Raw genomic sequence first — 14,918 nt, 5'->3', positions numbered from 1 at the left:
TTTCATCTTTCAATACACCATATATGTGAACAGTGAAATTTTACAAACCTAGACTTTGCCTAGTACATTTTCTCAATGACTAGAATACTTACAGCTTTTAATAATAGAAATTTTCCAGATGTAGATTAGGGTTATTACATAATTGGCGTATCTTGCCTTTACAGTCTAGATGCTGTTGTATTGAAATTTTATAGGTTGAACATTTTTCAGTCATGTACATAAACAGACATAAATATACATGTATGTTTATTTAATAACCATTTTATGGGTTTTGTAATTTCTTTTCTGAATACATTGCTATAATTTAACTTTTTTTACAGGACATGGTATTTTCAAGATTCTTTAGAATATTTTCAATCCTATTTCTTTGTAAATTCAATTTGATGGAAATAATCTATACATTTTTCACTTTTAAGAAAAACCTCCGAATTCAACTTGTGCTGTTATGGAAAGAGATCTATTCTGTGTTAGGTTTTTTTGGATCATTTGAAGAATATAGACTGGTTGACTTCATGTGGCAAACAAGGTTATTGGTGTGGGTTATTCAGGGGTCCCTGAATTGGCTAATTTCTATGTGTGGTCTCGTTTTAGAGCTGGAGGCTTGATACCCAGACTGCTTCAGATTAGCTCATCTAAATGGTTCAGACCTTTTGATTATATTTGGAATGTTTAAAATATATGTTTTGAGTAATGCCTGTTTTTAGAGATTGTTATTATAGGAAGGTTCAGAAAATGTGCCATTGATTAATTCAATAGATATATGAGGGGAACACTAGTACCCCTGAAGAGCTCTGTGATTGCTTTTCTTTGTATGCCAGATCTTATGGCAGGGACCATAGTTGCTCAATTGGGAAATTTAAATGCAATGCACATAATCAAATCCCTGGGTGGCAAGGTCAAGTGGTAGAGGCAAAACCGTGATTGGAATGATCTGAAATGTGTAGACCTATGGCATTGACTAATTAATGAAGGTATTCCTAGAAATGAAGTAAGAAGCTTGCTAAATTTTTACTGGATGTATGTAAAACAAAAGTCTTTGTCAAATCTTAGCAACAGAGAATCATGGCCACCTAACCAATCCTCAGACATGAGCCAGTTTTCAGAACCAGAACCCCTGGAATAAAGGGGAGGCCAGATCCCCTTGAGGAGGAACCCTGGTGTACCACCAACAAGTTATATAGTCAATCTTCCTTCCATCCTTCCCCAAAGGCACCTGTGGCAGTTTACTAGCATAACCATACCCTGGGGAAAAGGAAATGATGATACATTTTGGAGAATACTGGGCACTAGTTCTGAACTAATGTTGATTCCAGGAGGTTCAAACATTACATCATTGTGGCCATCCAATGAGTTGGGGCCTATTCAAGGTATGACTCACAATGGGTCTACTATGTCTCCAAATCCATCCTGCGATCATTTCCCCAGTACTAGAATGCATAATGGGGGTAGACATACTTAATACTTTTCAGAGCCCCAATATTGGTTCCCTAACCTGTGGAGTGAGGGCTACTATGGTAAGAAAGGACAAATGGAAACCATTAGAGTTGCCTCTTTCTGGGCGAATAGTAAATAAGAAATTATATTTTATCTCTGGAGGGATTGCAGAGATTAGTACCTCCATAAGGATTGAAAGATATAAGAGTTTCCACTATAGCCCTGTTTAACCCAATTTTTAGCCTGTGGAAACACAAATGGATCTTGGAGAATGATGGTAGATATTATAAGCTTAACCAAGTGGTGACTCCAAATGCACCTGCTATACCAGATGGGGTGTCTTTGCTTGAGAAGATTAACACATCTTGTGGTGCCTGGTATGCAGGTATCAATTTGGAAAATTCCCTTTTTCCCCCATACCTGTCCATAAGGCCTACCAGAAGCAATTTGTTTTAAACTTGCAAGACCAACAGTGCCTCTTTCCTTTCCTTCCTTTTTTCTTTCCTATTTTGTATCAACTCTCCAGCCTATGTAACAATTTAGTCATCAGGGATCTTGGTCATCTTTCTGTTCCACAAGATTTCACACTGGTCCATTACTTTGCTGACATTATGCTGATTATACCACATAAGCAAGACATAGCAACCATTTTGAACTTGTTGGAAGAACATTTGCATATTGAAGATGGAAAACAAATCCAGCTAAAACTCAAGAGCCCTCTACCTCAGTGAAATTTGTAAGTGACAAGTGATGTGGAACATGCAAAGATGTCCCTTCTAAGGTAAAGGAGAAATGATTGCATCTGGCTCCTACAACCCAGGAAGAGGCACAATGCCTAGAGGGCCTATTTGGATTTTGAAGGCAGTACATTCTTTTCTTGGGTGTAGTAGTGCAGCCCATTTATTAAGTGACTAAGAAAGATGCTATTTTGAGTGGAGCTGAGAATGAGAGAAGGATTTACTAAAGGTCCAGGCTGCTGTGCCCCTTGAGCCATATTATCCAGCAGATTCGATGGTACTTGAGGTGTCAGTGGCAGATAAAGATACTATTTGGAAGTCCAACCTGTGCCATGCCCACTGGTGACCAGCCAGAAGGTGAGGACCCCTTGCCACTTGCCATGCCCATGGCGGTGACCCACTTAGCCATGCAGGTGCCTACAGAATACCGCCCCCCCCCCATGCCTTTGGCCTCCAGGCCGTCCTGCTACCTGGTTCCACACTACAAAGGCACAGGGGACACCAGACCCCTGTATTTGGTAAGTTGGAGGAATCATCACCTCCTGTCAGAACCTGGACTATCTTTAGGGGAAGGGCAGCTGGAACCTGGAGTAGAACCTTGCAGAGTTCAACCCTGCAGGAGGACAGGGAGCTCAACTTGGGACTTGCAGCCAGAAATCTTCCTGAATCCCATGGGTCTGCATCTGGCTTGTTGAGACTCATTGACTTATATCTGCACACTGCTGCCCACGTTGTCTATTCTGACAGCAGAGACATACTCTGAAGGAGGCCCTTCATTTTCTTTCTTTCTTTCTTTCTTTCTTTCTTTCTTTCTTTCTTTCTTTCTTTCTTTTTTTTGCTTAAATTCTTTTATTGGTACATTTTAGGTATACAATACGTTTACATTTATCATTGGGTGCTTGTACCTATACATGATGTATCTTAGTTCTTATTTTTTCCACATTACCTGTGCATCCTTCACCCCTCCACTCTTCCCTATTTACATAGACTTTGTTTCCATTTTTTCTCTTTTCTCATAATTTTTCCTTTCCATTCTTTCCTTTCCCCCTCTCCTTCAACCACCTCTACCCCTTTGGACCTTTTCCTATTTCAAAGTATCAATTATTCGTTATTAATCCTTATTTACACTTTCAGTTTTTCACACTAGAGAAACTATTCAGTATTTACACATGTGTGTCCTATTTATTTCACTTCAAAGTATGGCCTCAATATGCATCCATTTAGCTATAAATGACTCTAGTTTCTCGTTCTTTATGGCTGAGTAGTACTCCATTTTATATAAAAAATACATCTTCTTTATCCAGTTTACACTTTCACTTTAATTTTTATTTTTTATTTTCAAAATTATCATTATTATTTTTGCTCTTATTTTTAATTTTTCCTACTCTTTTCCAATTTTTATTTTTCTCTTCTTTTTTCTCTCTTTTCTCTTTCTTTCTCTCTCACTCACTGTCTTGCTGTCCCACATTGTTCTTCATCACCCTTTTTGTTCCTGTTCTCGCCCTAATTTGGATTTCTTCTTTATTTTTCTTTTCTTCTCTTTTTCCTTCTCTTAACTATGTCCTCTGGCTTCACTGTTAACCTTACCCATTCTTCTACTTATCTATCCCTCCCTCCCCAGCTCCTTTTAACTCCCCATCCCAAAGGGTAAAGTTGGGATATTGAACAGTTTATTAACTATAAACATATGTAGGGTTGGTCCTCGATTTTGATTTAATTCACACAGTTAAAGGTGATAGATAAATAACTACCACAAATTGTCATTTTCTAAGATGTACTTGATTCTATGGTGTTGCTGATTGTATCACTTGGGCTAAGGTGTTGTGATTGATCTAATCAGTTGTCCTTCCTGGTATAATGAAAATGAGACAGCCTCAGAGTCATTAGAGAATCAAAACCTAAAGACCAGATATATCTAGAAGACACCTCTGAGAAGCAATCATTCCATAAGGGTTCTAATTACAAGCAACAAAGATACTTACAATAAGCAATTTCAAAGTATCAACCCAGGAATTAAAACAAGGACAGTATCAAAAACAAAAATGAGAAGACATTTAAGCAAGGCACAAACTCAGACTTCCACTCCACCAAAGGCAAATCCTGGGGGAAATGAGGTGAAAAAATAGGATAATCAATCACCTGGACACCCTGAACTGATAGCATAGGAAGTAACAAAACAGATGTATGAGACTCTAGAAAAGTTCAAAACAGAAATAATTTCCCAGATAACTACAGAGATGGTGAGCAAAGTGAAAGACATGAATAAAGACTCTGAAACAGAAACAGATAAAAAATTAGATGAGCTCAGAAACATGCTGGAAGCCATGAATGCCCAGCATAAGAAGGAAATGGAAACCATGATCACCTAACATAAGAAAGAAATGGAATCCATGAAACAGATTCAAACAGATATTCAGGAGATTAAAAACTCCATTGAAAGTATGCATAGTAGATTAAGGGAATGTGAAGATAGAATATCGGATATAGAAGACAGGATTGTAGTTAGTGACCATGAAAACAGAGATTTCTTAAAAATAGTAAGGGACCACAAGAAATCAATCCAGCAGCTGCTAGATGATGCAAAGAAGAATAACAGAAGACTGATAGGAGTCCATTAAAAAGCAGGAGAAAGTACAATTGACATACAAAACTGTTCACAGAAGTAATAGTAGAAAACTTTCCAAACAGAGGTAGAGAATTGGACATACAGATAACTGAGGCTTACAGGACTCCAACTAACCATGATCAAAAAAATCTACACCTAGACATATAATAGTCAAGATCCCAGAAATTCAACAGAAGAACAAAATTCTATAAGCAGTTAGAGAAAACAAACAACTCACCTACAAAGGAAAGCCCAACAGAATCACAGCAGACTTCTCAACATAAACCCTCAAGTCAAGGAGAGCCTGGAGTGAAGTATTTCAAGCCCTAAAAGAAAATAACTTCCAACCTAGACTGTTGTATCCTGCAAAATTTTCTTTCAAAATTGATGGGGAATGAGATACTTCCACAACAAGAACACCTGAGAAATTTCATGAACACCAAACCAGCACTCCAAACAATTCTAAACAATATCCTAGAAAAAGACAACGAAGGTCACAACTTCATGAGGCACAACAGAGCAAAGCCACCAGTCAAGGCAAGAAACTAAAGGGAAAGAGGGAAAAATAAGAAATGAAAGAGCCAACAACAAAAAAACATCATGATAAGGGTAAGTCAATACCTATCAGTTATAACTATCAATATTAATGGCCTCAATTCACTGATAAAAAGAAATAGGCAGAATGGATTAAGAAGCAAAATCTAACAATATGCTGTATACAAGAAACACACCTAACTCAAAAAACAATCCATAGACTGAAAGTAAAAGGATGGAAAACAGTTCTCCATGCAACAGGAATCCAGAAAACATGAGGGGTATCAATCTTATTTGCAGACAAAGTAGATTTCAAACCAAAACTAAGAGAGACAAAGATGGTCACTACATCCTTGTGAAGGGAACAATCTAAGAAGAAGAGATGACAATCCTAAATATATATGCACCAAATACAAATGCCCACAACTATACAAAACAAATATAATGAACATGAAAAACCAAATAAAAACTAATACAGTTGTGGTGGGGGACCTCAATACCCCACTATCACAAATGGACAGGCCACCTAGACAAAAAATTAACAATGAAATTCTAGAACTGAACCAAGCTATTGAACAAATGGACTTAATAGATGTTTACAGAGCATTCCACCCCACAAAAATCATTCTTTTCAGCTGCACATGGGTCATTCTTCAAAATAGACCACATGCTAGCTCATAGGACCTGTCTAAGTAAATGTAAAAGAATTGAAGTTTCCCTCTGTATATTATCAGACCATAGTGCAAAAAAATTGGAGATCAGTAACAGAAGAAACTGCAAAACCCCCCACAAACACATGGACATTGAATAAGACCCTCCTGAACAACCAATGGTTCACAGAGGAAATTAAAGAAGAAATTAGACAGTTTCTACAAGTAAATGATAATGCCAGTACAACATACAGGAATCTATGGGACACAATGAAAGCTGTTCTGGGAGGGAGATTCATAGCAGTGAATGCCCATATTAGGAAAACAGAGAGAACTGAAATTCACAACCTAATGCGAAACTTCCAGCTCCTAGAAAAAGAAGAGCATAACAAACCCAAAGCTCATACAAGAGAAGAAATTATAAAGATCTGAGCAGCAATCGATGCAATGGAGACTAAGAAAATGATACAGAAAAATCAATGAATCAAAGAGTTGGTTTTTTGAAGGAATAAATAAAATCAATAAACCTTTAGCCAACCTTATCAGAAAAAGGAAAGAAAAGGAAAGCGAAGGCTTCTGGGCCAACATACCCCCACTCCCAACACAGAGGAGGCTTCTGGGTTGATGTGCTACAGCTCCCAGCACAGAAGAGGCTTCTGGGTCAACGTGCTGCAGCTCCCAGTGCAGAGCAGGTTTCCAGGCAAACCTACCCCTGCTCCCGGCACAGAGGAGGTGAGCTCTGCGGGTGCCAGGAGCAACCCGCCCCCCCCCCCCCGCCTTGAAATGAGAAGACATGAAGCAAGCCTCAGAACAAGACTTCCAGATCACCTACAGCAAGCCCAAAGGGAAACAAGAGGGAACACTCTGATACTCAACCACCTGGACTCCTTGAACTAGCAATAAAAGAGGATCTGGAAAAAATGCAATCAGAAATAATTTCTTTCATAACGGTAGAGATTGTGCCCATAGTGCAAGACATGATTAATAAATCTAGAGAAGACACAGATAAACAAATAGAGGAGCTGAGGAACATGATGGAATCCCAACATAGGAAACAAATGCAATCCATAAAACAGATACAAACAAAATTAAAGGATATCAAAAACTCCATTGAAAGTCTGTGCAACAGAATGAGCCAATGTGAGGACAGAATTTCAGATATAGAAGATAAGATTGCAATTAGTGACCAGGAAAAGAAAAATTGCTTTAAAATAGTAAGGGACCATGAGAAATCAATGCAGCAGCTGGTAGACGATGCAAAGAAGAATAATATAAGACTCACTGGAGTCAATGAAGAAGCAAGAGAGGTTCAGATGCCAAAAACAACTGTTCAAAGAAATAATGGCAGAAAACTTCCCAAGCAGGGGAAAAGAACTTGACATACAGATAAATGAGGCATACAGGACTCCAAATAGCCTTGTTAAAAAAAATGTACACATAGGTATATAATTGTTACGATTCTGGAAACCCAACAGAAGAACAAAGTTCTACAAGCAGTTAGAGCAAAGAAACAAATCACCTACAAAGGAAAGCCCATCAAAATCACAGCAGACTTCTCAATGCAAACCTTCAAGGCAAGAAGATCTTGGAGTGATGTGTTTCAAGCCCTAAAGAAAAACAGCCTCCAATCCAGATTGATGTACCCTGCAAAACTATCTTTCAAAATTGTTGGAGAAATAAGATACTTTCATGACAAAGAGAAACTTAGGAACTTCTAGAGTACCAAACCAGCACTACAGAAAATTTTAGACAAAATCTTAGGAAAAGACAATGAGGATCACAACTCCAGGAAGCCAAGCAGAATGAATCCACTGGGCACAACAAGAAGTTAAGAGCAAAGAGGGAGAATCCAACAAAAAGAAAAAGTCATAACAATGATAAGTCAATACGTATCAGTTATAACCTTCAATGTTAATGGTCTCAACTAACCAATCAAAAGAAATAGACTGGCAGAATGGGTCAAGAACCTAAATCCAACAATATGCTGCATACAAAAAATACACTTAATTGAAAAAGAAACTCATAGACCTAAAATGAAAGGGTGGAAAACAATACTCCATGTGACAGGAACCCCCCAAAAAGCAGGAGTAGCTATCCTCTTGGCAGATAAAGTGGATCTTAAACCAACACTGATTAAGAGAGACGAAGAAGGACCCTACATCCTTGTAAAGGGAACACTCCAAGAGGAAGAGTTGACAATCGTAACTATCTATGCACCAAACACTAGTGCACCCAAATATATAAAACAAATACTAACGGACATGAAAAATCATATAAGCACTAATACAATAGTAGTGGGGGACCTCAATACCCCACTGTCACAAATAGATCAACTAGACAAAAAAGAAGCAATGAAATACTAGAATTCAATCAAACTCTCGAAAAAATGAACTTAACAGATATTTAAAGAGTGTTCCACCCCACAAAATCAGAATACACATTCTTTTCAGCTGCACATGGGTCGTTCTCCAAGATAGACCACATACTCTTTCATAGAATATATTTAGGTAAGTGAAAAGGAATTGAAGTTATCCCCTGTATATTATCAGACCATAGTGTGATGAAATTGGAGATCAATAGCAAAAGAAACCACAAAAATTTCATAAACACATGGAAATTGAAGAACCCACTTCTGAATAACCAATGGGTCACAGGCAAAATTAAAGAAGAAATCAGACAGTTCTTTCAATTAAATGACAATACCAATACAACATATTGAATTTATGGGACACAATGAAAGCAGTCTTATGAGGGAAATTCATAGCAGTGAATACACATATTAGGAAAACAGAGCGAGCCAAATTAAGCAAGCTGATGCTGAACCTCAGGCTTCTAGACAAAGAAGAGCAGGACAAACCCAGAGCTCATACAAGGGAGGAAATTATAAAGATCAGAGCAGAAATCAATGCAATGGAGAATAAGAGAGTGATACAAAAAAATCAATGAAGCCAAGAGTTGCTTCTTCAAAAGAATAAACAAAATCGACAAACCCTTAGCCACCCTTATCAGAAAAAGGAAAGAGAAGGCCCAAATCCATGCAATTAGAAATGAAAAGGATGAAATTACAACAGACCCAGCAGAAATCCAGAGGATCATCAATACCTACTTCGAGAACCTGTACTCTAATAAAATGGAAAGGACAGAAGAAATGGACAGATTCCTAGATACATATGAACTGCCAAAGTTAAATGAAAAAGATATAGAAATTCTAAACACCCCAATTGCAATGAGTGAAACTGAAGATGTAATAAAATATTTACCAATAAAGAAAAGTCCAGTTCCTGATGGCTTCACTGCTGAATTCAACAAGATATTTAAAGAAGAACAATCGCCGTTACACTTTAAACTCAGGAATGAAATTATAGGGAAGCAGTACTTCCAAATTCATTCTTGGAAGCAAGTGTTACTTTGATTGCAAAACCAGGGAAAGACCCAACCAAAAAAGACAACTACAGGCCAATCTCTGTAATGAACATAGACGCAGAAATGCTCAACAAGATACTAGCAAACAGAATACAGAGGGTCATCAAGAAGATTATATAGCCTGACCAAGTGGGATTCATCCCAGCGTTTCAGGGATGGTTCAATAAATATGCAAATCAATAAATGTAACACACTATATTAACAGAGTTAAGGACAAAAACCATATGATCTTCTCAATAGATGTGGGAAAACACTGGACAAAATCAAACACCCATTCATGATAAAAACCCTACAGAAAATTGGAATAGAAAGTCTTTATCTCAACCTGATTAAGGCTGAAAAACCAACAGCCAACATCATAGTAAATGGTCTAGAACAAAACTTTCATACTAAAATCAGGAACAAGACAAGGATGCCCGCTATCACAACTCCAGTTCAATATAGTTGTGGAAACATTAGCCACAGCAATTAAAAAGAGAAGGAAATAAAAGGAATAAAGATAGGAAAGGAAGAAGTTAAACTGTCATTATTTGCTGACAATATGATACTTTACATAGACAACCCAAAAACTCTACCAAAAGACTTCTAGACTTAATTGACAGATTCAGTAAAGTAGCTGGATATAAGTTCAACACTCAAAAAACAATAGCCTTCTTATACACAAATAACAGAATCACTGAGAGAGAAATTAGGGAAACAATTCCTTTTACAATAGCATCCAAAAAAATGAAATATCTAGGAATCAGTCTAACAAAGGAAGCAAAAGACCTCTACCCTGAAAACTACAGCACTCTGAAGAAAAATTTCGAGGAGGATATAAGAAAATGGAAAGACATCCCTTGTTCCTGGGTAGGAAGAGCCAATATGGTGAAAATGGCCATACTTCCAAAACTGCTATATAGATTTAATGCAATGCCAATTGAAATTCCAACAATATATTTCACAGAACTAGAGAAAACAATCCAAAAATTCATTTGGAACCATAATAGACCTAGAATAGCAAAAGTAATTCTGGGCAACAGACACATGGCAGGGGTATATAATCTGTAACTTGAAACTATACTACAAAGCTACTGTGATAAAAACAGCATGGTACCGGCAAAGAAACAGACCTGAGAATCAGTGGAATAGATTAGAAGATGCAGAAACAACTCCAGACATTCTCAGCCACCTCATCTTTGATAAAGGAGCCAATCACCCTCACTGGAGGAAAGATAGCCTCTTTAATAAATGGTGTTGGAAAAACTAGATTTCAACCTGCAAAAGGTTAAAACTAGACCCATATCTATCACCATGCACTACCCTAAGATTGAAGTGGATTAAAGATCTAAATATTAAAACAGAAACACTAAACCTGCTGGAAGATAAGTTAGGTAGAACTCTTGAAGACATTGGCATAGGAAAAGACTTTATGAACAAAACCTCAGTAGCACGGGAACTAGCACAAAGAATCAACAACTGGGATCTCATTAAAAAGCTTCTACACCACAAGAGAAACTACCAATAGGGCTAAGAGACAACCTACAATGTGGGAAAAAAATTTTAGCAGCTGTAGCTCAGACAAAGTACTACTATCTAGAATATATAGAACTGAAAAAAATCAGACCTCTGAAATTCAAATTCCCAATTTAAAAATGGGCATCTAAAAGAACAGACTTTTCTCAGACAAAGAAGTAAAAGCAGCAAATAAACATATGAACAAATGTTCAACAGCACCGGTCATTCGAGGGATGCAGATGAAAACAACGCTGAGATTCCACCTCACCCAACAAAGAATGGCTGCTATCAAGAAATCAACAAATAACAAATGCTGACAGGGGCATGGGGAGAAAGGAACACTTCTCCATTTTTGGTGGGAGTGCAGACTGGTGCAACCACTATGGAAATCCGTATGGAGATACCTCAAAGAACTAGGGCTAGACGTCCCATTTGACCCAGATTCCCCTGCTGGGTATCTTCCCCAAAGAATTAAAGGAATCATACCACAGCAATATATGGGCACCCATGTTTATATCAGCACAGTTTGTAATAGCTAAAGCTTGGAAACAGCCCAAGTGCCCATCAACTCAAAACTGGATAAAGGGGATATGGTTTTTTTTTTTAATAAATGGAGTATTACTCAGCCATAAAGAATGAGAAACCAGAGACATTTATAGCTAAATAGATGCATATTGAGGACATACTCTTAGTGTAATAAATAGGACACACATGTGTATATACTGAATAGTTTCTCTAGTGTGAGAAACTGAAAGTGTAAATAAGGATTGTAAAATGAATAATTGATAATTTGAAATAGGAAGAAAAGGTCCAAAGGGTTAGAGGAAGTGGAAGATGAAGGGGAAAGGAAAGAATGGAAAGGAAAAATTATGAGAAAAGGAAAAAATGGATACAAACTCTTTGTAAATAAGGAAGAGTGGAGTGGGGGAAGGGAGCACAGGGATTGGGGAAAAAATAAGAACCGAGATACATCATGTTCAGGTACAAGCACCCAATGATAAATGTAAATGTTATGTATACCTATAATGTACCAATAAAAGAATTTAAGCAAAGCAAAAAAAATAAAGATGCTCTTTGGAGTCTCTGACAGGGCTGCATAGGTGAATTATAGTGGATACCCTTAGGATTTCAGAGCAAGGCTCTGCCCTCATTTGTAGACAACTGCTCTTCCTTTGAGAAACAGTTCCTGGCCTGCTGCTGAGCCTTAGTAGGAACTGAACACTTGACAGTTGGTTCTGGGTGCTGTTTGACCCACTGAACCCTAAAGTTGCATGTGTACGGCACAGTCCATCATCAAATGGAAGTGGTATATGTGTGATCAAGCCTGAGAAGGTTCTGATGGTACCAGTAAGTTACATGAAGATGTGGACCAAATACCCATAATTCTGCCTTCTTCTATAAATCTGTTTCTGCAGACTGACCCATCTAAATAGCTCAATTTGTTTACATTTGTAATTTTTGGAAGAGATAAGTAATGCCTGCTTGTACAGAATGTCTTTTACTTAAATGGATTTATTCCTTATACAATAACAATTTTCAATTACTGTCATATTCTAGTCACTATGCTAAGCTCTGAGCAGCAATCAACATTCTAGGTGAAGATCCTAGTTCATGAAATTAAAATTCTAGTGGAGAAGGACCAGCATCTTAATAGTAAAGACCACACTAAGAAGATTAGTGATAGTTCTAGTAAGTGCTTAGAAGGAAAATAAAGTGGGTTATGAAGGACAAGCAACAAAACAGTAAAGACATAGTAAGATGATTAATGATAGTTATAATAAATACTTAGAAGGAAAATTAAGAGGGTTATGTGATAATAATTGGTATATGGGCAAGAAGTGAAGGGGAATTAGAACTGGCAGGGAATTAGAAGGAATCAATCATGCTGGAAAACTTGAAGGAGGAGTGCTCTATTGAAGGCAAGTAAACAGTAAGTAGATAGGTACTGAGGCAAAAATGAGCGTGGGATATTGCATCAGGAAAGGCAAGAGGGAAATAGAATATAGGGAGCACAGGAACTGTGGTAAAGTATCTCTCATGTAGGGACTTTTAGAAATTTTTGCATTGGTCCCCTTTCTTACACCCAGGATACTTGGAAATTGTGAAATACATCTGCAGAAGTACCTGTAACTGTTTCAGTTTCTTCCTGTTCAGTTTATTTTAGATGTTCAAAAACCTGAATTTGCTCTGGTAATCAGCTAGGAGAACTTAGGGAAGTTTATTTAGAATGATATTGAGCCTTACTAATGGTACACATCAGATGAGAACAAAGATATCATGAGAATGAGGCAGGGAAGTGTCCCTTTTATATGGATAGAGCTAACTTTTGTTCCTATAATTCCTTAGGGTGAATAAAATCAAAATTTTTTTTTCAATACCAAGGATTGAACTCAGAACCTTGCACTTGCCAGACAGGCAGGGTACCACTGAGCCACATCCCTGGCCCTCAAAATTTAATTTTTGTAGAAAAGTTCTATCAAGTGAGAGAAGGAAAAACAACTTGAAATATCTGGTATTTTAAGGTTCTAAAACAATATTGATAAAACTTCTTAATTTTGTAGCAATAGCAAAAATATTCTATGAATGTTTGGAAATTGCTGACCCTAAGCTAATCATGTTAAATGTGTGATTTTGGGGAAAAATGAACAAAATTTGATCCTGGTACTTGGTAACTAGGTGACCTTGGATTTTCATTCTGTAAGGAAAAATTATTATTCATTAAGGAGAGACATGCATACTATCTTCTATTTGGATAATTATTCTTTTTTTTGTGATATGAGGAATTGAATCCAGGATCTTTCACTGAGCTCCATCCCCAGCTCCTTTTTCCCATTTTAAAATTTTGAGCCATTCTTTAGAGGCCTATAGTGGATGTCACGTATGTGATTTTATCTCATAACTCAAACATAAGATGGAGGGAAATAGCTTTTCTCAATATTACAGGGGAAAGAATTCAAGGCTTTAATGTTTTACTGATTTAACAAAAGTCAAAGGCAATGTCATATACATGAGTCTTATTGGATCAATTCAATCAGATCCAACTTCAGTTTTGTATCTAAATTCTAGCTTTATTGTCTTAATAGGTACATAGATTTCATTGATAAATAATTCAGGTAAGAAATTTAAATTTTTGCTAATTTTAACATTGGCGACAAGTCTTAATGCCACTCAATGGTTGCTATTTTGGGGGTACTTATTTCATTAAAAGATTTAATCCTCTCAACAATACAATTAGATTTGTAGGTATAGAAAATGAGGCATCCTTGAGTTTACTGAACTCCAAGTCTATGTGTTTCTAATTGTCTTTTTGGAGAGTTTGGTCTTTCAGTTTAGTGGCACAACTTTCTGTAGTCAGTGAAATATAACGGGAGCCTTGATCTCATAAAGTTTTTGAGAAGATTACATTCGAAAAATTCTGTTTGTGTTTAACATTTTTCCTGGAATAAAGTAACTGTTTTCTAAGTTTTGAAAATTTGAACAAATTTAAGAGGAAATAAAAATAATTTGTTTTAAATCAGAGATGACAATATTTTTATATATAACTTTTCAAGAAAAATAGGTTTTTATGAGATGGCTGTGATGCTCAGTAGATTAGGTGTATGAAATGTATTTTGGTCTTTTATGAGATCCGTCATGTGTCAAGGAACATTTGTACTCTGTTTATAAGGCACCACCTGTGATGTGTTACTTGAAAGTGGACGTAGATTAGTTGTAAAAGTATAATGCAAACACTTGGTCAGCTACAGAAAATGGATGATTTTATTTTGTCTTCTGCTCATACATGAAAAATACTTTAAATGTAAGTGTGAGCTCTTGTAAATGTGAACCCATGTAACCATCAGATGTGGGCACACAAGGAACTACTAGGAGATCGAAGTCTGACGAGGTATCTGGGTGCCAGGTGCTTTAAGCCATGGTCTTGATAAGTGAGTTCAATACTGTGCAATAGAAATGTAAATATAAAACCGGCCTTATTCAAAGTCTGGAGAATTACCGAGGTATCTTGAGGGAAGGACTGTGAAAAACTAGGAAATCTTT

This window comes from Heterocephalus glaber, unplaced genomic scaffold (assembly GCF_053883595.1).
Source record: "Heterocephalus glaber isolate CG9 unplaced genomic scaffold, H.glaber_assembly_v1.0 deba00001606, whole genome shotgun sequence".
Taxonomy (NCBI): Eukaryota; Metazoa; Chordata; class Mammalia; order Rodentia; family Bathyergidae; genus Heterocephalus; species Heterocephalus glaber.
This window is presented reverse-complemented; position numbering follows the sequence as displayed.